At 46.3% G+C, this 26924-nt stretch overlaps 1 protein-coding gene across 3 annotated transcripts in view; it reads left to right on the top strand.

Moving 5' to 3' along the window:
- Window positions 1-4614: 4614 nt before the first annotated feature.
- TICAM2 (TIR domain containing adaptor molecule 2) overlaps window positions 4615-26924 on the top strand; it is a 34448-nt gene continuing 12138 nt past the window's right edge. The window contains exons 1-2 of one of the 3 annotated variants that reach the window (XM_077290628.1): window positions 4641-4769; window positions 6584-6733. The gene's annotated coding sequence lies outside the window, so the exon portion shown is untranslated. Of the gene's footprint in view, window positions 4770-6583; window positions 6734-26924 lie in introns of all 3 variants that reach the window. The other 2 variants (XM_077290610.1, XM_077290620.1) reach the window with 2 other exon arrangements.

Below are 26924 nucleotides of genomic sequence, written 5' to 3'. Positions count from 1 at the left end.
AAAAATGTCGTGGAATGGGTTTAAGGTCCGACGTGTCGGTCACTGTCTTGGCCGCACCAATGTCCCGGACATGCTCACGGACACGCACTCTCAGCTCCCGTGTGGTAAGGCCTATGTAAATCATAGGACACGGGCATGTCGCATAGTAGATTACATTAGTTGTGCTGCATGAGATCCGTTCCCTGATGTCAAATTCTCTCGTTCCATCAGTAGAAGTGAAACTGGAGCATCGCAGGACATTGGTGCAGGCAAGACAGTGCCCGCACGGGAAACACCCCAAAGTGGGGCCCCTCGAACCAAATGGGTTACTCGGACTGGGGACATAGTGGCTACGCACCAGCAGGTCATTCAAATTTTTGCATCTCCTAGAGGTCATCTGAGGGTATGGGCCAAGGGAGGCCGCCAGGGAGGGCTCAGCCCCAAGAACTGACCAGTGCTTAGCAAGGATGGAGCGCATCCCATTCCACTCATGATTGTACGTAGAAATAAAGCGAATGGTGCCAGCCCCATCCCTGCCAATCTGCCGGTCACGTGGATGCAGTAGAGTCTCACGTGGGGTCTTTCTGGCGCGATCATAACCATGTTTTATGGATCGCCGGCTATACCCCCGAGCCAAAAATCGGTCCCTGAGATCAGAGGCTTGTGCCTCAAATTTTGACTCAGAGGAGCAGATTCGCCGCATCCTCAGGAATTGTCCGATCGGGACGGCCCTAACCGTGGACGGATCATGTGCCGATGAGGCATGCAACAGTGCGTTAACAGAGGTCGACTTCCTGAAGACATCCGCCTGGATACGACGATGGTTGTCGATCTCAAGACGGACGTCCAGAAAGTCGACCGCAACCTCACTGTAAACATGCGTAAGTTTGATATTAAGAGTGTTGTTATTCACAGCACCCATAAAGTCCTGGAGCTGCTGGACAGTCCCATCCCACAAAAAAAGAATGTCATCAATGAAGCGATACCAGCACAGCACATGGGAGGCGGCCGGTGGGCCCTCGTCGCCAAAAAGGAATCTCTCCCAATGACCAAGGAAGAGATTAGCATACGAAGGCGCACAGGCCGCACCCTTGGCTGTGCCGCGCTTCTGTAAATAAAAAACGTCTTTAAAGACGAAAAAATTGTGTGTGAGAACAAAGTCCAGCAGCTCAAGTATCAATCCACGTAAAGGGCCGTCCAGATCGGAGGTCCCGAGGAAGAAGCGAACCGCCTCCAACCCACAAGAGTGTTCTATGCAAGTATACAGCCCTTCAACGTCAGCAGTGACGAGAAGGGTTGCTTTGTCCACAAGGATGCCGTCAACCCGTGCTAGGACATCCGTGGTGTCACGGATATAAGAAGGTAATGTCTGGACTAGGGGCTTCAGATAGAAATCAATAAATTGACACACACGGTCACATAAACCCCCAATCCCAGACACAATCGGACGTCCCGGGGGGTTGAGGGCATCCTTGTGGACTTTGGGCAACAAATAAAAGGTAGGAGTTCTGGGGGATCTGACCATCAAACCATCGAAGACCTTTTTGGGGATAATACCCCCCTCGAAAGCTCCAAATAGAACCTGCTCTAACTCCCGCAGATATATCACCATCGGATTGGAGGACAACCTAATGTAGGTGTCAGAGTTCCGGAGCTGGCGGAATGCCTCTCGCTCATATTTATCACTTGGCCAGACCACAATGTTCCCCCCCTTGTCCGCAGGCTTAAATACAACATCCCGCAATGATTGAAGCTGCCCGATAGCCTGATGTTGTTTAGCGGTTAAATTATCGTAAGTTCGCCTAGTAGACAATTTTTTGAAATCCTCACTAACCAATCTAGTGAATACTTCAATTGCCGGGCTTAAGGACAAGGGGGGGAACCTTGTGGACCTGGGCAGGATAGAAGACGGAAAACTACTTACATTCGTACACTCCTGTTCCTCCAATAGGTCCTCCAAATCACGAAGTGCTTGTGCTTCAACTGCACTCATGGATTCTGATGTAGGATCCCTTCCATGCAGTTTTCTCAAAATCAATTTGCGGGAAAAGAGATGCAGGTCCTTTAGGGCTGTAAAATAGTCAAATGAATTCGTTGGAGAGAAAGTCAGACCCCTACTCAGAACATCCAACTGAGACTCAGTAAGTGCATGTGATGATAAGTTCAATACCTGGAGTCCACCCTGGCAGCCACCCCGGGCTGTAGCTCCCCCAGATCCCTTATTCCTGGTGTGTTGCCTGGTAGTCATCCTCTTATTGCCCGACTCAGACATTGGAACCTGTTCAGACTGAGAAGTGCTGGACCTGGCGTCTTCCTCATGGTTGGATCTGCCAGAAAATGCTGTCCGTGAGCATGTCTGGGACATTGGTGCGGCCAAGACAGTGACCGACACGTCGGACCTTAAACCCATTCCACGACATTTTTTGCGGCACCATAAGTGCAATGCAAATCTATTAAAGGTGAGGGGTATTGATGCCTTGCACTTGGGTATTCGGGGTGGGGACAATAACAAACTTCTAGCACAAAAAGAAACTAGGTGGATAGTTAGACTTGGTACTATGTCACCAGCGGGTCTGAATGAGGCTTTAAGCTTTGCTCCCTATTTATGAGTACTTAATGGCCACACTAAGCTGAATGTGCCTGCCCTCGTCAGATCGCAAATGCTAAGCAGCTTGAGGCAAGGACCAACATGGGAGACCGGCTGGGAATCCCTGCTACCGTTTGTACTCTTTATTGTTTATTCCTTATTTGTGTGTGCCAAGGTGTCATCCTCTGCTTCCTTTTGTATTTAAATATATGACCCTTCCAGCCCTGGGCGTCCTTATCCCCTGTATGGTTCGGGATTTTTTGGTTTTAGCATTTGTTTTTATGTTTGTGATTTTAACCTTTGGTTTATTTACATTATTAGTGATAATAGTTGATCCGAGGCCTTAAGGTTTGCCTTTTGAATATGTCCTTGGCTCCGTTCAAGTAACCAGCGTGGATACCATCCAAATCAGGGGAAAGTGGACTCATCAAGACATCTGCTTCAGAGAAAATGGGACATTCTTACTATGGAGACTGTTATACTGAAGCGATGCACCTTTCCCACTATAATGTGAAGCCGATGTATAGAAAACGGCTTAGTTCCACTTTGTATATTTATTTATTTACCGGTTTTTATTATGAGCTGTATTTTTGATGGGTCCTCAATTGTCCTGTATTGGTAGTAGCTATGAGTAGTGGATGTGGAGGGAGTAGCTTTTATATCTATATTGTGCATCTTAGTATCTTCCCCCATCAGTGGCCGTGCGCATCGCGCTGTGATTCGTCCTGTCCCTGTGTGGACCGGCGTCTCAGGGCTCGGTGTGTGCGCTCCGGGCATTTTTTTGCCCTGGGCGTGCGCACCTGGTCTGACGCTGAGTTTCACTGCCGGGACCTGCCGGACACAGTGCGCATGTGCCGATGGTGCCACTGTGATTGGCTGCTGTGTACCATGTGACCGGGGCCAAGGGCTATTTTAAGGTCCTGTTAGGCAGTATATGGTTATCCCCCTGAGGAAGTGGCACTGGTGGCCACGAAACGTGCGTTGGGGACCATCGCCTGACCGCCCCCTCCTACCTCTGTGTAGTGGTAAGTGCTAGCACCTTTTTTCCACCACCATACTTAATGGTATTATTATAGAATCCCACTGTTTTGGGGTGACCTTGGTTGGATAGTGTAGGTGCTTTTCCTTATGCATACCATTACAAGGGTATTTACATCTGGGGGAGTGGGGGGATGGGCGCTTTTCCAGCATTCCTGGGACATTCATCCTGTGCTCTAGTCATTAAATAATGTAATGTTTTGATATATATTTTTGTACTATTTATGGCAATTAAAGTTTTGTTTTATAAATCATTGCTCTGAATTTTTCTCCTTTTGGCAGGGTATCGGAAAAAGGAGCAATTTTTTTTTTTACAAAGTTTGAAATTTATTTGTCACCACTTAGATAAAAAAAGAACTTAGACATGTTTAGTGTCTATGAACTCGTAATGACTTGGAGAATCATAATGGCAGGTCAGTTTTAGCATTTAGTGAACCTAGTAAAAAAGCCAAACAAAAAACAAGTGTGGGATTGCACTTTTTTTGCAATTTCACCGCACTTGGAATTTTTTTTCCCATTTTCAAGTACACAGTATAGTAAAACCAATGGTGTCGTTCAAAAGTACAACTCGTCCTGCAAACAACAAGCCCTTGCAAGGCCATATTGAAAAAATAATTTAAAAAGTTATAGCTCTGGGAAGAAGGAGAGCGACAAAACGAAAATGCAAAACCAGAAAAAGCTCTGGGGTTAAGGGGTTAAAAACACAGTAGTTTGCCAATTAATGGCTTCATCCAAAAACTAACCATGAGTGGAGAAAAAGTTTTGGTGTTATCATACATATTCTATGAAAAAAGGCCAAGAAAGCAAAAATTCTGCCGGTGTATGTAAACTTGAGCACAACTGTATATCCCACATATAAGTGTGGGATAACTGTAGTGAGACAATAATGTGTGGCAAAGCCGAGTCAAACAGATGCTTCTGGAATCAGAAAAGGAGCTACAACAACAGAAAGTATTTAGAACCTTCTGATAATATTGCTAACTTTACATTGTAACAATGGAATTTCCTCTTTGTGGTCACATGACATCTCTCGACATCTACTTCCTTACATGTGGGCAGTCTATTCTTCCTGCTCCTTAAGAATGTGTGGTGTGTAGGAGTAGACAGACCACTCTGTCTACCAGCAAACTAAATTACCTTTTGTCAGCCCGCAGTATAAGTACAGGTGAGTGAAGAATGAGAAGCAGAGATATAAATATATGCAGTTTTCATGGAGGTAGGATTACATAACAGATGACAGAAAGGACTCGCAGAATTAGTTTTGTCCTGAGATATATATATATATATATATATATATATATATATATATATATATATATATATATATATATATAATATATATACACACACACACACATATATATATATTGTATTATTTGACAATTTGTTTCTAGCCTTTGTATCACCAGGGACGCTATGTATAATATAGGGCCATGACATTCTAAATCTACAAAGGTTTATGTATTTGTTGATTGTTTTATTTTAGCATAAGGTACAAAACTTCTACAGTATTGCTTAATATAAAAATGTATGTCACCTGTGATTGGCTCTCCACCATTTGCACTGACAATTATATAGGACATTGTGAATAATGTAGAACACGTAATATAATTGCGATTATTGTATAACAGATAAGTAGATACTGTGGGAATGTACTCTATAATTGCCAAAACATCAACTCTGTTTTCCTGGCACATTATGCAATCTTAAAATTACATAAAGGTAAGGTTTACAAGAGGGTGCAGCTGATCATGCAGCGTGAGTCAATGGAACATACTAATTAGAATATAAAGTACAGATTATGCATGAGGATTGGAAATATTCTTTACATTTATAGGCCATTACGTAACCAGTGTAGTCACTATCAGGAAATCAGTTTGCTTGAAGGTCGGAGGACATTTCTTTATATGTGACATGCATTAGAAAGAAGTATTACTATTCATTTGTTTCTAAAAAAAAATATAAAGTGATTAATCTTTGGGATAATATAAGGAAACTAGATGGTGGCCCGATTCTAACGCATCGGGTATTCTAGAATATGTATAGTAGTATATACCACAGCCTACGCAGTAAATAACACAGCCCACGTAGTATATAACACAGCCACGTAGTATATTGCCCAGCCACGTAGTATATTGCACAGCCACATAGTATATAGCGCAGCTCATGTAGTATAAGCACAGAGAAGCAGTATATAACACAGCTCATGCAGTATATAACAGCCCACGTAGTGTCTAACACAGCCCACGCAGTATATAGCAATTTGGGCACCATATCCCTGATAAAAAAAAGAATTAAAATAAAAAATTGTTATATACTCACCTTCCGGCGGCCCCCGGATCCAGCCCAGGCGTTTAGCGATGCTCCTCGCGATGCTCTGGTCCCAAGAATGCATTGCTGCAATAACACGTGATGATGTAGCGGTCTTGCGAGACCGCTACGTCATCATCTCGCGAGACCGCTACGTCATATCCGGTCATTGCCGAAATGCATTCTTGGGACCGGAGCGTCGCGAGGAGCGGGAAAGCTGCCGGAAGTTGAGAATATAATGATTTTTTTATTATTTTTAACGTTAGATCTTTTTACTATTGATGCTGCATAGGCAGCATCAATAGTAAAAAGTTGGTCACACAGGGTTAATAGCAACGTTAACGGACTGCAAAACCGCAATGGGGGCACTGACTGGAGGGAAGTAGGGAAGGGCAAATTCGCGGTCGGACTGTGCCCGTCGCTGATTGGTCGGGGCCGACTGCGACCAATCAGCAACGCGGGATTTCCATGACAGACAAACAGACGGAAGTGACCCTTAGACGATTATATAGATAGAAAAGATGTAGAAAGTACATTCTACTAAAGAGAACCTGTCAGGTCAGACAATTCTTTTTACCTGTAGATATAGGGTTAATAGCGTTAAGAAAGTGGTTGAACATAGTACTGAAAGCGCTTCTCATGGGAGAAAATGATCTTTATTCTTCCCAGGAATCGCCGATTTTCCATCATATAGGCTGGAGATACAGTCACCTGTAAGCAGATGTACATCAGTGAAAACACTGGGGAGTGCCTCCAGGAACCGCTCACAGTACTCCTCAGAGACCGGAATGCCTGTATCACTGAAAGGTGGTGGCTCAAGTGAGGAATAAAGTTCATTTTCTCCCGGCAGCAGCACTTGTGCGTACAGTGGCTGGGCACCTTCCTAATGCTATCAACCTGCACATTAACCCTACATGTCAGGCTTCCTTTAACATGCCTGGTTTTTGACAGTGTGGGTAAAACCATCACAAATTTCTGGTGCATTTACACAGCTGATTTCAGACAGCTAAACGTTCACTCATTGGTAACACACAAGTCGCTCACTGCTCATTTTCTTGACTGTGTACACAGGCTGAAGAACAATGATGTGGAGAGAGTGACGGCTAGCACGCTCATTCTGTCCCCATATACAGCATCATATTTTCAGCTACATATCACTTATTTACCAGGGTAATAAGCTGCAGATATCAAGAATATGTATGCAAGCATAAGCAATCCAATCACCCAGCAAACAAGCGTTTTGCTAACATAGATAGTATATAGGATAGGTTATGTGTGATATAAACACATTCTATGCTGTATACAGGTACGAACTGGGGCTGAAATTCAGCGCTGGCATTTGAAATCACACAGGTCCCCATGAACCAGATGGGATATATCACAAATATTACCCTGGATGGAGGAAAGGAAGATTTTCTACAAGACCAATATTTCTAATGCTACCCGTGGCCTGCTGGGGTAAGTGACGGAGTCAGCAACTTTGTGCTCCATCACAACTCTTAACAGTATGGGTGTCTTGAGAACACCAATGCTGTTAACAACGTAGCACACAAGGTGGCCCATGACCAGACAGGCCCTTCTGGTGTTTGCCAGAATTGCCAGATGGCCAGTCCGGCCCTGGATGTATACCAGGGGTCTTAAACACACAGGCAGCACGCACCCCAAAGGCTGTTCTCATGCGGCCCGTAGGCACTTGAGCTCCCGTAATGATGTGGTTCGGTCCAGGGGGCTGCCGAACCCAGCCCTTCTCTGCAACTGAATGTGCGTCCGTCGATGTGCCGGCAGCGTATGAGGTCACTGACGTCACGGCACTGTACCGCCTGTGGAAGAAGGGAGCGGTGTACAGGAGAGAAGGATTTTTTTAATGTGCAATGTGAAGAGTGGCACAAAGGGGATTATGGCTGCTACATGGGGACCAGGATGGAGGAGATTACTGCAATATCAGGACCAGGATGGGGGACATTACTGCAATATATGGACCAGGATGGGGGACATTACTGCAATATATGGACCAGGATGGGGGACATTACTGCAATATCAGGACCAGGATGGGGGACATTACTGCAATATATGGGCCAGGATGGGGGACATTACTGCAATATTTGGACCAGGATGGGGGACATTACTACAGGATAGGAACCAGGATGGGGGATATTACTGCAATATCGGGACCAGGATGGAGGATATTACTGCAATATCAGGACCAGGATGGGGGACATTACTACAAGATAGGAACCAGGATGAGGGGACATTACTGCAATATCAGGATCAGGATGGGGGACATTACTGCAATACAGGGACCAGGATGGAGGACATTACTGCAATATCAGGACCTGGATGGGGAACATTACTGCAATATTGGGACCAAGATGGGGGACATTACTGCAATATCGGGACCAGGATGGGGGACATTACTACAATATATGAACCAGGATGGGGGACATTACTACAGGATAGGAACCAGGATGGGGGACATTACTGCAATATAGGGACCAGGATGGGGGAGATTACTACAGGATAGGAACAAGGATGGGGGACATTACTGCAATATCGGGACCAGGATGGAGGACATTACTGCAATATCGGGACCTGGACGGGGGACATTACTGCAATATAGGGACCAGGATGGGGGACATTACTGCAATATTGGGACCAGGATGGAGGACATTACTGCAATATCGGGACCAGGATGGGGGACATTACTGCAATATATGGACCAGGATGGGGGACATTACTGCAATATATGGACCAGGATGGAGGACATTACTACAATATATGGGCCAGGATGGGGGACATTACTGCAATATATGGGCCAGGATGAAGGACATTACTGCACTATAGGGACAAGGATGGAGGACATTACTGCAATATATGGACCAGGATGGGGGACATTACTGCAATATATGGACCAGGATGGGGGACATTACTGCAATATAGGGACCATGATGGAGGACATTACTACAGGATAGGAACCAGGATGGGGGACATTACTGCAATATTGGGACCATGATGGAGGACATTACTACAGGATAGGAACCAGGATGGGGGACATTACTGCAATATATGGACCAGGATGGGGGACATTACTACAGGATAGGAACGAGGATGGAGGACATTACTGCAATATTGGGACCAGGATGGGGGACATTACTACAGGATAGGGACCAGGATGAAAGACATTGCTGCAATATATGAACCAGGATGGGGGACATTACTGCAATATATGGACCAGGATGGGGGACATTATTACAGGATAGGGGACATTACTGCAATATCGAGACCAGGATGTGGACATTACTGCAATATCTGGACCAGGATGGGGGACATTACTGCAATATAGGGACCAGGATGGGGGACACTACTGCAATATATGGACCAGGATGGGGGACATTACTACAGGATAGGAACCAGGATGGGGGACATTACTGCAATATAGGGAGCAGGATGTGGACATGACTGCAATATCTGGACCAGGATGGGGGACATTACTACAGGATAGGAACCAGGATGGGGGACATTATTGCAATGTAGGGACCAGGATGGGGGACACTACTGCAATATATGGACCAGGATGGGGGACATTACTACAGGATAGGAACCAGGATGGGGGACATTACTGCAATATAGGGACCAGGATGGGGGACATTACTGCAATATATTGTCCAGGATGGAGGATATTACTATAGGATAGGGACAAAACTACAGTATGGGAACCAGGATGGGAGACATTACTCCAATATGTTGACCAGGATGGGGACATTACTGCAATATGGGGAGCAGGATGAGGGACTTTACTGCAATATAGGGACCAGGATGGAGGACATTACTACAGGATAGGGACCAGGATGAGGGACAGTACTGCAATATGTGAACCAGTATGGGGACACTACTGCAATACGGGGGCCATGATGGAGGACATTACCACAGGATACGGACCAGGATGAGGGACATTACTCAAATATATGGACCAGGAAGGAGGACATTACTACAAGTTGATGGCCAGAATTACTATATGGTGCGAATTGAAAGACAATATTATTATATGAGGCCAATTGGGGGACAAAAAAAGGAAGAGAAATTGTAAAAAAAAAAAATTGAAAATAAAGTATGAAAAATATTTTGCCACTAAAAATGCTGTTTTATATACAATCTAAAGTAAAGAAAAAAAGTGCACATTTGTTATACGACTGAGTCTAAGAGCGTGGTTAGAGTACGAAAGACCTCTGATTTATACCCCTCACACCTAGTCGTAGTTGTATGCAGTATTGCCTTATACGTTTTTAAAGGGAACCTGTCATCAGGATTTTGCTAAGTAAGCTACAGACACTGTCAGGTTGGCCTGTGGGCAGGTCTCTTCTTGGTTTCTCTGGAAGATAAGACTCTGCCTACAGTCCCGCAAAGAAGCACAAGAATCTCATTACCTGAAAACTTCTACCACTGATTACACAAGAACCATAAGACAGATTTCTTCACCCAGGTATCATTTTAATCAGTTTAACAGCAGCAATATGACAGTGTCTGTAGTTTACTGAGCAAAATCCTGCTGACAGGTGCATCTTAAAGAACAAATAAGTTGCTTGGATTTTATGGACAAAAGATGGATCTTTACCTTTTTGCACATTTGTTATCCATCCATATTAACTCAAGCTATACAATTGTATAATAACCCATGCAATTAATGCCATTTAAAACAATTTAATAACATGCCAAGAATGTTTTTAAAAAATGCTGAAAAGGTGTATAGATAAAAAAAAATGGTATCACTAAAAATGTGATCTCATCCTGCAATGAATGTGTCTCATCAAATTAAAAGTTTTTCTATGTGCGGCCCGTATACCCAGACGAGTTTGATACCCCTGCTATATACAATCTGTTATTTACAGTCTATCATATAAACACAAACAATCTTTACTATATAAAGGCAATCCATAAAATATACACAAAATCCATGCTAAATGCACAGTCTATACTGTACGCAAGGAAAAATGGCAGCACAGCCTGTACTATACATACAGTCTATAATATATACACACACAGTCTACACTGTATTACACAATTTATGCTATATATAATTAGTCTATGCTATATACACAAAATCTTTATTTTATACACACAGTCTACTACATTTACAGGGACAGAATAGAGGGCTCATCTGTCACAACACAGCTGTTTGGCGACCCGAGACCAGGGGCTCCTTCCATTCCTCTAACACTAGGGGGCGACCTAGCTTGCCCTGCTCCCTGGGCTACTTCTGAAGGTAAGGATGTCAGGGCCTCTGCCTTGCCTTATTTCCTGAGTTAGCCATCCGTCTGTTCTCTTCCCCCACTGTGCACCGTAGTACATCAACCCGACAAACAAGGCAACACAAACAAGGGTTAACAGAAAACTCCAGGCATCCAAAATATTCACTCACATATAACAGAGGAATCCAAAGGGGTGTAAAGGCAGGGGATTAAACCAAAACAGAGAAGGAGAAGGAATTACCACATAAACAAACCAAGCAAAAGTCACTAATAACTCCTTCAACTCTCCTTCTCATGCAAACTCCTCTCCGTCTGGTAGCCATGCAGTAATAAAGCTAGCTCTGACAAGGATTAGTATCAGAGCCCAGATTATAAGGGAAAAGGAGTGGCTAACCGAGCACAGCTGTGAGCACAGGGATTTCCAACATGGCCGATTAACCCCTGTTCTGCCAGAAGAAATAAACATTTAAAATGAAGGAGAAGTGCTTCTTCTCAGTGCCAGAGTAGGAGCAATCAGATGCTGCTGTTTTCTGGCTCCACACTGTCGCGGTAACCCCATGACATCAGAAGTCTGCTTTTCCTTTTCAGTTCCTCCAGACTTCCATAGGGTGAAGGTCCTGTCATGTTATCATGATATCTTCTTGCACCCTTTTCATAGGTCCTTCTACTTTTCTAAGCACAGAAACTTTACTAATAATGCAAAACTGGCATTGTCACTGCAGTTTCTGATTTTTAAAGGCAGGCTTCCCATGGACTAACCAGTCCACTGAACATGCGGTAGGATAAAGTTTTGACAGAGGGCTACTTTAGAGATAGGGTCCTTGGTAGTGATGAGCGAACATGCTCAGATAAGGTGTCATCTGAGCATGCTAGGGTGCTAAGTGTCTTCGGCATGCTGGAAAAATATGTTTGAGTCCCTGCAGGTGCATGTCTCACGCTGTTAGGCCTCTTTCACACTTCCGTCTTTTGTCCGTCGCAATTCGTCGGTTTGGGCAAAAAACGAATCCTGCAAATGTGCTTGCAGGATGCGTTTTTTGCCCATAGACTTGTATTAGCGACGGATGGCCACACGTCGCGTCCGTCGTGCGACGGATCCGTCGTGCTTTGGTGGACGCGACACACAAAAAAACGTTCAATGTAAAGTTTTTTGTGCGTCACGTCCGCCATTTTCGACCGCACATGCGCGGCAAACTCCGCCCCCTCCTTCCCGGACTGCAGAATGGGCAGCGGATGCGTTGAAAAACTGCATCCGCTGCCCACGTCGTGCAGTAATTTCACAACATCTGTCGGTACGTCGGCCCGACGCATTGCAACGGGCCCGTACAGACGGAAATGTGAAAGAGGCCTTAAGGTACCTTCACACTAAACGATTTACCAACGATCACGACCAGCGATACGACCTGGCCGTGATCGTTGGTAAGTCGTTGTGTGGTCGCTGGGGAGCTGTCACACAGACGGCTCTCCAGCGACCAACGATGCCGAGGTCCCCGGGTAAACATCGGGTTACTAAGCGCAGGGCCGCGCTTAGTAACCCGATGTTTACCCTGGTTACCATTGTAAAAGTAAAAAAAACAAACAGTACATACTCACATTCCGGTGTCTGTCACACGTCCCTTGCCGTCTGCTTCCTGCACTGACTGTGATTGCCGGCCGTAAAGTACAGCACAGCGGTGACGTCACCGCTGTGCTCTGCTTTTACTTTACGGCCGGCACTCACAGTCAGTGCAGGAAGCAGACGGCAAGGGACGTGTGACAGACACCGGAATGTGAGTATGTACTGTTTGTTTTTTTTACTTTTACAATGGTAACCAGGGTAAACATCGGGTTACTAAGCGCGGCCCTGCGCTTAGTAACCCAATATTTACCCTGGTTACCACTGTAAAACATCGCTGGCATCGTTGCTTTGGCTGTCAAACACGACGATACACGCCGATCTGACGACCAAATAAAGTTCTGAACTTTCAGCAACGACCAGCGATATCACAGCAGGATCCTGATCGCTGTTGCCATTCAAACACAACGATATCGCTATCCAGGACGCTGCAACGTCACAGATCGCTAGCGATATCGTTTAGTGTGAAGGTACCTTTAGACAATCCTTGCATGTGTTGCGGCTGTCAAACAGCCGCGAGACATGCAGCAGCAGGGACTTGAACATATTATTCGAGCACACCGAAGACACACGGTTAGCACCTGAACATCCTGGGATAACATCTCTAACAGGAGCCCTGCTGTCCCAAAACACCAGATTCTGTCTAAAAATACCATACCACTTAAGTGCCTGTTTTTCATCAGGTCACTGCTATTCTGCTACATTGTGCTACTCTGCAGGTCAAAAGCCTGCACAAATTTCTTCATCTTAAAGGGCCAGTGGATCTGATTTGTTTTTTTAAGGGGACACCCCAACACTCATCACTTTGGGATCAAGCAACAAAATCTATTTGTTCTTGCCAAATCCTTGTCCTGCTTAAAAATTTGTGCTCACCATATTCGCAGCACAATTTAAAGTCAGTTCTTCACTCTTGACCCCAGTATCGAGATCTAGACTTTCCCACAAGGAATGCTTACGTTGCTACTTGCAGAGTAGTATCTATTACCAACAGCTAGCATGGAGCTTAGCCTGACGTCACTGATTCAGCCCTAAGTCCAGTGGCGTAGGAAGGGGGGGGCGGGGGGGGGCAGTCCGCCCCGGGCGGCACAATGCGGGGGGCGTATTGTAGTCCAAAGCTGTGACGCTCCGACTCCATCACTAGTGCTTGTTTCTGCATCACTGAGACGCTGCAGATGAAAAGGAGCAGAGTGTGGTGCCTCTAAAGAGTGGAGAGACTTGTGGGGGTGGCGTGCATGCTTAACACAGTGCGTGCACACATCTCCATAGCCCAGGACACTGTAACACCCCCCCCCCCCCTTCGGTCAGGATGGACTGAGCCAAAGGACCTTTCCTGACCCCGACGTCGTAGATACCTGTGATCAGTCACGTGTGTGGGAGGACTCGTCACACTGTAGGCTGACGGCTGTGCTGTGTACTAACTGCTGTACGAGCAGGGCCGGACTGGCCATAGGGCACTTCTGGCAAATGCCAGAAGGGCCGGTGCCAGTGGTGGGCCGCTCAATCCGCCGCCCCCGCCGTCGCATTCAACTATACCGGCGTATAGACGCCGGTACAGTTGAATGCAATGATGGAGGAGAGAGCGTCTACAGACGCTCCTCTCCCATCATTCCCCGCTCTGCCTCTGACACTGCGGGTGCGCGATGATGTCATATCATCGCGCACCTGCTGTGTCCCGGGCAGACTGCAGCTGCTGAGACAGGAGCAGGAACCAGGAAGCAACGCTGGGCACGAGGAGAGGTGAGGAGAGTTTTTTTTTTTTTTGGACTGTGGGGCCATTCTCGGAGGAGGTGAGGGGAGGAAGAGAAGAGATGTGGGCTGTATATAGTTCTCTGTGGGCTGTGCTCTGTGCTGTATACTGCTGTGGGCTGTATATAGTACTCTGTGGCTGTGCTCTGTGCTGTATACTGCTGTGGGCTGTATATAGCTCTCTGTGGGCTGTGCTCTGTGCTGTATACTACTGTGGGCTGTATATAGTTCTCTGTGGGCTGTGCTCTGTGCTGTATACTGCTGTGGGCTGTATATAGTTCTCTGTGGGCTGTGCTCTGTGCTGTATACTACTGTGGGCTGTATATAGTTCTCTGTGGGCTGTGCTCTGTGCTGTATACTGCTGTGGGCTGTATATAGCTCTCTGTGGGCTGTGCTCTGTGCTGTATACTACTGTGTGCTCTGTGCTATATATAGTTATCTGGGCTGTGCTGTATACTGCTGTGGGCTGTATATAGTTCTCTGTGGGCTGTGCTCTGTGCTGTATACTGCTGTGGGCTGTATATAGTTCTCTGTGGGCTGTGCTCTGTGCTGTATACTACTGTGGGCTGTATATAGCTCTCTGTGGGCTGTGCTCTGTGCTGTATACTACTGTGGGCTGTATATAGTTCTCTGTGGGCTGTGCTCTGTGCTGTATACTGCTGTGGGCTGTATATAGCTCTCTGTGGGCTGTGCTCTGTGCTGTATACTACTGTGTGCTCTGTGCTATATATAGTTCTCTGTGGGCCGTGCTCTGTGCTGTATACTGCTGTGGGCTGTATATAGTTCTCTGTGGGCTGTGCTCTGTGCTGTATACTGCTGTGGGCTGTATATAGTTCTCTGTGGGCTGTGCTCTGTGCTGTATACTACTGTGGGCTGTGTATAGCTCTCTGTGGGCTGTGCTCTGTGCTGTATACTACTGTGGGCTGTATATAGTTCTCTGTGGGCTGTGCTCTGTGCTGTATACTGCTGTGGGCTGTATATAGCTCTCTGTGGGCTGTGCTCTGTGCTGTATACTACTGTGTGCTCTGTGCTATATATAGTTCTCTGTGGGCTGTGCTCTGTGCTGTATACTGCTGTGGGCTGTATATAGCTCTCTGTGGGCTGTGCTGTATACTACTGTGTGCTCTGTGCTATATATAGTTCTCTGTGGGCTGTGCTCTGTGCTGTATACTGCTGTGGGCTGTATATAGTTCTCTGTGGGCTGTGCTCTGTGCTGTATACTGCTGTGGGCTGTATATAGCTCTCTGTGCTCTGTGCTGTATACTACTGTGTGCTCTGTGCTATATATAGTTCTCTGTGGGCTGTGCTCTGTGCTGTATATTGCTGTGGGCTGTATATAGTTCTCTGTGGGCTGTGCTCTGTGCTGTATACTGCTGTGGGCTGTATATAGTTCTCTGTGGGCTGTGCTCTGTGCTGTATACTACTGTGGGCTGTATATAGCTCTCTGTGGGCTGTGCTCTGTGCTGTATACTACTGTGGGCTGTATATAGTTATCTGTGGGCTGTGCTCTGTGCTGTATGCTACTGTGGGCTGTATATAGTTCTCTGTGGGCTGTGCTCTGTGCTGTATATAGTTATCTGTGGGCTGTGCTCTGTGCTGTATACTACTGTGGGCTGTATATAGTTATCTGTGGGCTGTGCTCTGTGCTGTATGCTACTGTGGGCTGTATGTAGTTCTCTGTGGGCTGTGCTCTGTGCTGTATATAGTTCTCTGTGGGCTGTGCTCTGTGCTGTATACTACTGTGGGCTGTATATAGTTATCTGTGGGCTGTGCTCTGTGCTGTATGCTACTGTGGGCTGTATATAGTTCTCTGTGGGCTGTGCTCTGTGCTGTATATAGTTCTCTGTGGGCTGTGCTCTGTGCTGTATACTACTGTGGGCTGTATATAGTTCTCTGGGCTGTGCTCTGTGCTGTATAATACTGTGTGCTGTATATAGTTCTCTGTGGGCTGTGCTGTATATAGTACTCTGTGGGCTGTGCTGTATATAGTACTCTGTGGGCTGTGCTGTATATAGTACTCTGTGGGCTGTGCTGTGTATAGTACTCTGTGGGCTGTGCTGTATATAGTACTCTGTGGGCTGTGCTGTATATAGTACTCTCTGGGCTGTGCTGTATATAGTACTCTCTGGGCTGTGCTGTATATAGTACTCTCTGGGCTGTGCTTTATATAGTACTCTGGGCTGTGCTGTATATAGTACTCTGGGCTGTGCTTTATATAGTTCTCTGTGGGCTGTGCTGTATATAGTTCTCTGTGGGCTGTCCTGTATATAGTTCTCTGTGGGCTGTGCTGTATATAGTTCTCTGTGGGCTGTGCTGTATATATTACTTTGTGGGCTGTGCTGTATATATTACTTTGTGGGCTGTGCTGTATATATTACTCTGTGGGCTGTGCTGTATACTACTGTGTGGACTGTGCTGTATACTTCTACGTGGGCTGTGCTGTATACTACTGTGTGGTCTGTGCTGTATACTACTGTGTGGTCTGTGCTGAATACTGCTGTGTGGGCTGTGTTATCTACTACGCGAGCTGTGCTATAGTATGCAGGCTGTGCTGTATACTATGCGGTTTGTGCTATATAATATGCGGGCTTTGCTATATACTATGGGGAGTATATTATATTCTATGGGGGAGGCCATGTTATGTACTATGTGGCTGTGTTATATACTATTGTGGGGGTATATTATATTCTATGGGGGAGGCTGCGTTATATACTATGGGGGGCTGCATTATATTCTATGGGGGGCTACATTATATATTATGGGGAGGTGGGCTGTATTATATTCTATGGGGGTTACATACTCTGGGGTGGCTGCATTATACTCTGTGGGGTGGCTGCATTATACTCTGGGGTGGCTGCATTATACTCTGGGGTGGCTGCATTATACTCTGGGGTGGCTGCATTATACTATATGTGGGCTGCATTATACTGTATCGAGGACTATGGGGAATACGTTATACTATATGAAGAACTATGGGGTGCGTTATACTATGGGAAGTGAATTGTACTACATGGATGACTGTGGCGGTGCATTATACTATATGGAGCACTATGAGGATTGTATTATGCTATATGGAGGACTATGAGGATTGTATTATGCTATATGGAGGACTATGAGGAGTGTATTATACTATGTGGAGGACTGAGCAGTGTATTTTAATATATGGAGGACTATAGGGAGTGTATTATACTATATGGAGGACTATGGAGCACATTATAATATATGGAGGACTATGGGGTGTATTTTACTAAACAAGTAAAATGCTGCATATTCGGATTGTTTTTGCTGGAACAAAAAGCCTTGTTGTCAGCAGCACATTGCCAGTGTAAACTGTAGATGTGCTGCTGAAAACATGATACTGTATGGTGATCTATTAGTGATCGTTCTGTCTCATCATTATTCCTCAGCTGGTGGAAAGAGGCCGGGAAACAAGCGTTGAACAACTTCAGTATTGTCGATCAAACTCGTTTAGCGGCCTGAACTCAGCGCACGTAAATACAACAGAAAGGCTTCTGTGTGATGTGCAATATGTTAGCATTTGCGGACCCATTTTAAACTTTGCCTAGGGCCCCACTTTGCCTAAAACCGGCCCTGCCTACAAGTGTACAAAGATATTATACAGTCACCATGTGACAAGTGGGCCTGTGTAACTTCAAATGCCAGGGCTGAATTTTAGTCCCAGTCCGGCCCTGTGTACGAGGGTTATGTAGTGCGCAGTATGTACCGATGTATGAGTGTACATGAGAATGTTCAGGTAAGAAGATCGGCTAGGTGTTTGTTATAGGGGAACCTCGCTCTGTGCCGTCAGTCGTAAACGCGGGGGCCAGCTCTGCACCTTCTTCCGTATATACTGGGCTCTGCACCTTCTTCCGTATATACTGGGCTCTGCACCTTCTTCCGTATATACTGGGCTCTGCACCTTCTTCCGTATACACTGGGCTCTGCACCTTCTTCCGTATACACTGGGCTCTGCACCTTCTTCCGTATACACTGGGCTCTGCACCTTCTTCCGTATACACTGGGCTCTGCACCTTCTTCCGTATACACTGGGCTCTGCACCTTCTTCCGTATACACTGGGCTCTGCACCTTCTTCCGTATACACTGGGCTCTGCACCTTCTTCCGTATACACTGGGCTCTGCACCTTCTTCCGTATACACTGGGCTCTGCACCTTCTTCCGTATATACTGGGCTCTGCACCTTCTTCCGTATACACTGGGCTCTGCACCTTCTTCCGTATACACTGGGCTCTGCACCTTCTTCCGTATATACTGGGCTCTGCACCTTCTTCCGTATATACTGGGCTCTGCACCTTCTTCCGTATATACTGGGCTCTGCGCCTTCTGCCGTATACGCGGGGCTCTGCGCCTTCTGCCGTATACGCGGGGCTCTGCGCCTTCTGCCGTATACGCGGGGCTCTGCGCCTTCTGCCGTATACGCGGGGCTCTGCGCCTTCTGCCGTATACGCGGGGCTCTGCGCCTTCTGCCGTATACGCGGGGCTCTGCGCCTTCTGCCGTATACGCGGGGCTCTGCGCCTTCTGCCGTATACGCGGGGCTCTGCGCCTTCTGCCGTATACGCGGGGCTCTGCGCCTTCTGCCGTATACGCGGGGCTCTGCGCCTTCTGCCGTATACGCGGGGCTCTGCGCCTTCTGCCGTATACGCGGGGCTCTGCGCCTTCTGCCGTATACGCGGGGCTCTGCGCCTTCTGCCGTATACGCGGGGCTCTGCGCCTTCTGCCGTATACGCGGGGCTCTGCGCCTTCTGCTGTATACGCGGGGCTCTGCGCCTTCTGCTGTATACGCGGGGCTGTGTGCCGTCTGCCATATACGTGGGGCTCTGCGCCTTCTGTCGTATACTATTTTTGGTAACCTTTGTGTGGTATGGGGCCGGGGGGGGGGGGCGCCAAACTCGGGAACAGCCCCGGGCGGCGAAAGCTCTAGCTACGCCACTGCCTAAGTCAAATATGTTAGCGACTCCTGTTCACATCTGCAGCATGCCTCATCACAATCATATCTTTACAATGAAATCAAATCACTTGTTTACTGCATCTATGGCTTGAATGTATTTTTTTCACCCAGTAAGTAAAGGTAAATGAAAAATGATAAATCCAAACACATCAATGCTTTGCTAAGTAGATAAGCTCAGATTTATCAAAGCAATTACACCAGAAAAATGTCGTAAAACACTTTGAAAAGTCACAATTTTTTTTGTGCAATGCAATTTTTTTTTACTTTTGGTGTTTTCACACCAGTTTGGCTAACTTCACCACAATGGCGACCTTGATCTGGACAGGGTATTTGTGCATCCTCATCAAGACTTGTGTGATGAATCGCAATCTTTATTACTCTAAATAGGCTTGTGTCACGAACAACACCAACCCGCGCCACGCATGACTCAGATGTGACTGAAAAGGGGGACTCCGCTTCTCACACTCACTCATCCACTCAACTATTGCAATAGGTTGACATTGAACTAAGCGCACTCCACAGCCAGTTCACGCATACACATCTCACATCGTTCTGCTACCACTCACCATTTTGATAAGCTAGTGAGATGCCTTCCCTGGGTGACACACTAGTACACATGTAAACCTAACTTTCCCAAGCACCTGATAGGTACTTAACCCCTTCACCCCCGGAGCTTTTTCCGTTTTTTCGTTTTCATTTTTCGCTCCCCTCCTTCCTAGAGCCATAACTTTTTTATTTTTCCGTCAATATGGCCATGTGAGGGCTTATTTTTTGCGGGACGAGATGTACTTTTGAACGATACCATTGGTTTTACCATGCCGTGTAACAGAAAACGGGAAAAAAATTCCAAGTGTGATGAAATTGCAAAAAAAGTGCAATCTCACACTTGTTTTTTGTTTGGCTTTTTTGCTAGGTTCACCAAATGCTAAAACTGACCTGCCATTATGATTCTCCAGGTCATTACGAGATCTTAGACACCTAACATGTCTAGGTTATTTTTTTATCTAAGTGGTGAGAAAAAATTCCAAAGTTTGCTAAAAAAAATAAAAATAAAAAAAAAATAAAAAATTGCGCGATTTTCCGATACCCGTAGCGTCTCCAATTTTCATGATCTGGGGTCGGGTGAGGGCTTATTTTTTGCGTGCCAAGCTGGCGTTTTTAATTATACCATTTTGGTGTAGATACATTCTTTTGATCGCCCGTTATTGCATTTTAATGCAATGTCGCGGCGACCAAAAAAACATAATTTTGGCGTTTTTATTTTTTTCTCGCTACGCCATTTAGCGGTCAGGTTAATCCTTTGTTTTTATTGATAGATCGGGCGATTCTGAACGCGGTGATACCAAATATGTGTAGGTTTGATTTTTTTTATAGTTTTATTTTGATTGGGGCGAAAGGGGGGTGATTTGAACTTTTATATATTTTTTATTTTTTTTATATTTTTAACCACTTTTTTTTTTTAATTTTGGCATGCTTCAATAGCCTCCATAGGAGGCTAGAAGCATGCACAACTCGATCGGCTCTGCTACATAGAGGTGACATACAGATCACCTCTATGTAGCAGAAAGGCAGGTGTAATTTTAGCGCCGACCACTGGGTGGCGCTCAAAGCAATCGGCCATCAACAACCATAGAGGTCTCGAGGAGACCTCTGGTTGTTATGGCGATGCACTGCTGACCCCCGATCATGTGACGGGGGTCAGCAGTGCGAGTACCTCCGGCCGCGAGGCCGGGAGCGCTAGTTAAATGCCGCTGTCAGCGCTTGACGGCGGCATTTAACTAGCTAATGGGCGCAGGCGGATCGCGATTCCGCTCGCGCTCATTGCGCGCACATGTCAGCTGTACAAAACAGCTGACATGTCGCGGCTTTAAGGTGGGCTCGCCGCCGGAGCCCACCTTAAAGCAGGGGATCTGCCAGCTGACGTACTATTCCGTCAGCTGGCAGAAAGGGGTTAATTGCACTGTGGCAAACACAACCAGGTTTTACTTTCCTACTTTGGGGTTGTGCGTACTGTAGTGCAGTGGGGTTGGTGCAGTGCGACAGGCAGGGACCACAGAAAATTCAATGTAAACAGTGTCTTTATTTTCAGGCTCACATACAGGTGTGAGCCTCCGGTTCACAGCAGGGTTTCCATATACACAGTCTATGTTCACAACAAATTGCCGTGGACAATGACACAGCCGTGTCTCTTGGGTGCGTCAGCCACCTTGAAGTCCCTGGCCCTGTGTTAGCTCCACACAGACCTGAGTTGCACAGAGCCTTCTGCTCTGCAGCTTGCAAACTCCAATCTGACACACCCAAGGCCAATCTGCCAGATTTAAATTGAATCGTGGCCATAGAGCCACTTCCAAAAGCCGGAGTGGAGAGAGGGATTTGCCCCACTACCAAACCAGCAAATCCCTCTAAAAATAAAAGCCCCTAACTGGTTTTCCTAATAATCTGACTGAGTCACTGCTTGGACCTAATCCATTCATTCTTCCCTGCTGTGAACACAAGGCACTCCAGCGGGTTTAATAGGACTCCGGCCGCATCCTGGGGGACACATACCGACCCTTGCATGTGATCCCTCCCACTGCCTTACACTACGTTTCAAGCTTGAAGAACAAACTTATTACATTTTAGACTTATATACAAAATGAGTACAATGCTTTCAATGTTACAAAAAATAAGACATGCATAAAAGCAAATAGCATGTAATAAAAAGGGATAAAGAAACCTGTGACACTAGTCACTACCCATGGACAAGGCGTGAGGCAGGGTACTCAAACGTTTCAGGGTTCAGATACCAAGAGAGCACATTGAAAACTAAAGGGGGAAAGACAAAGGCATAGTCATGTCGCGGTCCAAGGCCAGAATATCAGGAAGATAGCAGGTCAGGGCAAACAGGTTAGGACAATGGATGGCCAAAATGAAGTCAAATGTCAGGAACCAACAGATTAACAAACAGAACACAGGAATATAAGGCACACAAACAACACTGAGCAAATTCTACGATTGGCTGAGACTGACAGCTTAGCTAAGTAGCTGGGTAATCACTTAGAACAGGGAACACCTGAAGGAAGCTCAGGACCCTCCAATCTTAGTTTGGATGGCTGAGTGGTCTATCAAAATGCCAACAGCTAAGTACACCCCTGCACTAGACTGAACGACTCAGCTGTCACTCACTGCATCCAAGGCACACTGAGGGGAGGAATTGTGACAAAACCTATTATGATTAGATCAATGAGTGTTTCTTTTCAGAGGAGATGCCACTGAAAGTTTTAACAGGACTACAATAGACATTGCTTCTCCAAGGGACTGACAGTGAGTTTTTCTGAATGAAATATTATAAAGAGTCTCATTCACATGCCTCACCACTCCTCCTGGCAGGGCCGGACTGGCCATAGGGCACTTCTGGCAAATGCCAGAAGGGCCGGTGCCAGTGGTGGGCCGCTCAATCCGCCGCCCCCGCCGTCGCATTCAACTATACCGGCGTATAGACGCCGGTACAGTTGAATGCAATGATGGAGGAGAGAGCGTCTACAGACGCTCCTCTCCCATCATTCCCCGCTCTGCCTCTGACACTGCGGGTGCGCGATGACGTCATATCATCGCGCACCTGCTGTGTCCCGGGCAGACTGCAGCTGCTGAGACAGGAGCAGGAACCAGGAAGCAACGCTGGGCACGAGGAGAGGTGAGGAGGGTTTTTTTTTTTCTGGACTGTGGGGCCATTCTCGGAGGAGGTGAGGGGAGGAAGAGAAGAGATGTGGGCTGTATATAGTTCTCTGTGGGCTGTGCTCTGTGCTGTATACTGCTGTGGGCTGTATATAGTTCTCTGTGGGCTGTGCTCTGTGCTGTATACTACTGTGGGCTGTATATAGTTCTCTGTGGGCTGTGCTCTGTGCTGTATACTGCTGTGGGCTGTATATAGCTCTCTGTGGGCTGTGCTCTGTGCTGTATACTACTGTGTGCTCTGTGCTATATATAGTTCTCTGTGGGCTGTGCTGTATACTGCTGTGGGCTGTATATAGTTCTCTGTGGGCTGTGCTCTGTGCTGTATACTGCTGTGGGCTGTATATAGTTCTCTGTGGGCTGTGCTCTGTGCTGTATACTACTGTGGGCTGTATATAGCTCTCTGTGGGCTGTGCTCTGTGCTGTATACTACTGTGGGCTGTATATAGTTCTCTGTGGGCTGTGCTCTGTGCTGTATACTGCTGTGGGCTGTATATAGCTCTCTGTGGGCTGTGCTCTGTGCTGTATACTACTGTGTGCTCTGTGCTATATATAGTTCTCTGTGGGCCGTGCTCTGTGCTGTATACTGCTGTGGGCTGTATATAGTTCTCTGTGGGCTGTGCTCTGTGCTGTATAATGCTGTGGGCTGTATATAGTTCTCTGTGGGCTGTGCTCTGTGCTGTATACTACTGTGGGCTGTGTATAGCTCTCTGTGGGCTGTGCTCTGTGCTGTATACTACTGTGGGCTGTATATAGTTCTCTGTGGGCTGTGCTCTGTGCTGTATACTGCTGTGGGCTGTATATAGCTCTCTGTGGGCTGTGCTCTGTGCTGTATACTACTGTGTGCTCTGTGCTATATATAGTTCTCTGTGGGCTGTGCTCTGTGCTGTATACTGCTGTGGGCTGTATATAGCTCTCTGTGGGCTGTGCTCTGTGCTGTATACTACTGTGTGCTCTGTGCTATATATAGTTCTCTGTGGGCTGTGCTCTGTGCTGTATACTGCTGTGGGCTGTATATAGTTCTCTGTGGGCTGTGCTCTGTGCTGTATACTGCTGTGGGCTGTATATAGCTCTCTGTGGGCTGTGCTCTGTGCTGTATACTACTGTGTGCTCTGTGCTATATATAGTTCTCTGTGGGCTGTGCTCTGTGCTGTATATTGCTGTGGGCTGTATATAGTTCTCTGTGGGCTGTGCTCTGTGCTGTATACTGCTGTGGGCTGTATATAGTTCTCTGTGGGCTGTGCTCTGTGCTGTATACTACTGTGGGCTGTATATAGCTCTCTGTGGGCTGTGCTCTGTGCTGTATACTACTGTGGGCTGTATATAGTTATCTGTGGGCTGTGCTCTGTGCTGTATGCTACTGTGGGCTGTATATAGTTCTCTGTGGGCTGTGCTCTGTGCTGTATATAGTTATCTGTGGGCTGTGCTCTGTGCTGTATACTACTGTGGGCTGTATATAGTTATCTGTGGGCTGTGCTCTGTGCTGTATGCTACTGTGGGCTGTATATAGTTCTCTGTGGGCTGTGCTCTGTGCTGTATATAGTTCTCTGTGGGCTGTGCTCTGTGCTGTATACTACTGTGGGCTGTATATAGTTATCTGTGGGCTGTGCTCTGTGCTGTATGCTACTGTGGGCTGTATATAGTTCTCTGTGGGCTGTGCTCTGTGCTGTATATAGTTCTCTGTGGGCTGTGCTCTGTGCTGTATACTACTGTGGGCTGTATATAGTTCTCTGGGCTGTGCTCTGTGCTGTATAATACTGTGTGCTGTATATAGTTCTCTGTGGGCTGTGCTGTATATAGTACTCTGTGGGCTGTGCTGTATATAGTACTCTGTGGGCTGTGCTGTATATAGTACTCTGTGGGCTGTGCTGTGTATAGTACTCTGTGGGCTGTGCTGTATATAGTACTCTGTGGGCTGTGCTGTATATAGTACTCTCTGGGCTGTGCTGTATATAGTACTCTCTGGGCTGTGCTGTATATAGTACTCTCTGGGCTGTGCTTTATATAGTACTCTGGGCTGTGCTGTATATAGTACTCTGGGCTGTGCTTTATATAGTTCTCTGTGGGCTGTGCTGTATATAGTTCTCTGTGGGCTGTCCTGTATATAGTTCTCTGTGGGCTGTGCTGTATATAGTTCTCTGTGGGCTGTGCTGTATATATTACTTTGTGGGCTGTGCTGTATATATTACTTTGTGGGCTGTGCTGTATATATTACTCTGTGGGCTGTGCTGTATACTACTGTGTGGACTGTGCTGTATACTTCTACGTGGGCTGTGCTGTATACTACTGTGTGGTCTGTGCTGTATACTACTGTGTGGTCTGTGCTGAATACTGCTGTGTGGGCTGTGTTATCTACTACGCGAGCTGTGCTATAGTATGCAGGCTGTGCTGTATACTATGCGGTTTGTGCTATATAATATGCGGGCTTTGCTATATACTATGGGGAGTATATTATATTCTATGGGGGAGGCCATGTTATGTACTATGTGGCTGTGTTATATACTATTGTGGGGGTATATTATATTCTATGGGGGAGGCTGCGTTATATACTATGGGGGGCTGCATTATATTCTATGGGGGGCTACATTATATATTATGGGGAGGTGGGCTGTATTATATTCTATGGGGGTTACATACTCTGGGGTGGCTGCATTATACTCTGTGGGGTGGCTGCATTATACTCTGGGGTGGCTGCATTATACTATATGTGGGCTGCATTATACTGTATCGAGGACTATGGGGAATACGTTATACTATATGAAGAACTATGGGGTGCATTATACTATGGGAAGTGAATTGTACTACATGGATGACTGTGGCGGTGCATTATACTATATGGAGCACTATGAGGATTGTATTATGCTATATGGAGGACTATGAGGATTGTATTATGCTATATGGAGGACTATGAGGAGTGTATTATACTATGTGGAGGACTGAGCAGTGTATTTTAATATATGGAGGACTATAGGGAGTGTATTATACTATATGGAGGACTATGGAGCACATTATAATATATGGAGGACTATGGGGTGTATTTTACTAAACAAGTAAAATGCTGCATATTCGGATTGTTTTTGCTGGAACAAAAAGCCTTGTTGTCAGCAGCACATTGCCAGTGTAAACTGTAGATGTGCTGCTGAAAACATGATACTGTATGGTGATCTATTAGTGATCGTTCTGTCTCATCATTATTCCTCAGCTGGTGGAAAGAGGCCGGGAAACAAGCGTTGAACAACTTCAGTATTGTCGATCAAACTCGTTTAGCGGCCTGAACTCAGCGCACGTAAATACAACAGAAAGGCTTCTGTGTGATGTGCAATATGTTAGCATTTGCGGACCCATTTTAAACTTTGCCTAGGGCCCCACTTTGCCTAAAACCGGCCCTGCCTACAAGTGTACAAAGATATTATACAGTCACCATGTGACAAGTGGGCCTGTGTAACTTCAAATGCCAGGGCTGAATTTTAGTCCCAGTCCGGCCCTGCCTCCTGGTCAGATGAGAAGAGGATGGCTAATTGTCTGCACGGAGAGATGGAAGTATGACAAAATTCTAATTTATATAATATTTTCTTAACCTCCTATTGAAATAATATGACTGCCATATTTCTGGGCATACTTTCACCATCCTAGACACACCACACCGGAATTTGTTATATTCATAGTTAAGGTTGATATCACATTTCAAAACAGAAAATCCTGCTGCTTAATCCAGATAGATCCATGGATA

Source organism: Ranitomeya variabilis, chromosome 1, assembly GCF_051348905.1.
Source record: "Ranitomeya variabilis isolate aRanVar5 chromosome 1, aRanVar5.hap1, whole genome shotgun sequence".
NCBI classification, from domain to species: domain Eukaryota; kingdom Metazoa; phylum Chordata; class Amphibia; order Anura; family Dendrobatidae; genus Ranitomeya; species Ranitomeya variabilis.
Note: the sequence above shows the minus strand (reverse complement) of the source record. Positions and strands in the feature narration are given on the sequence as shown.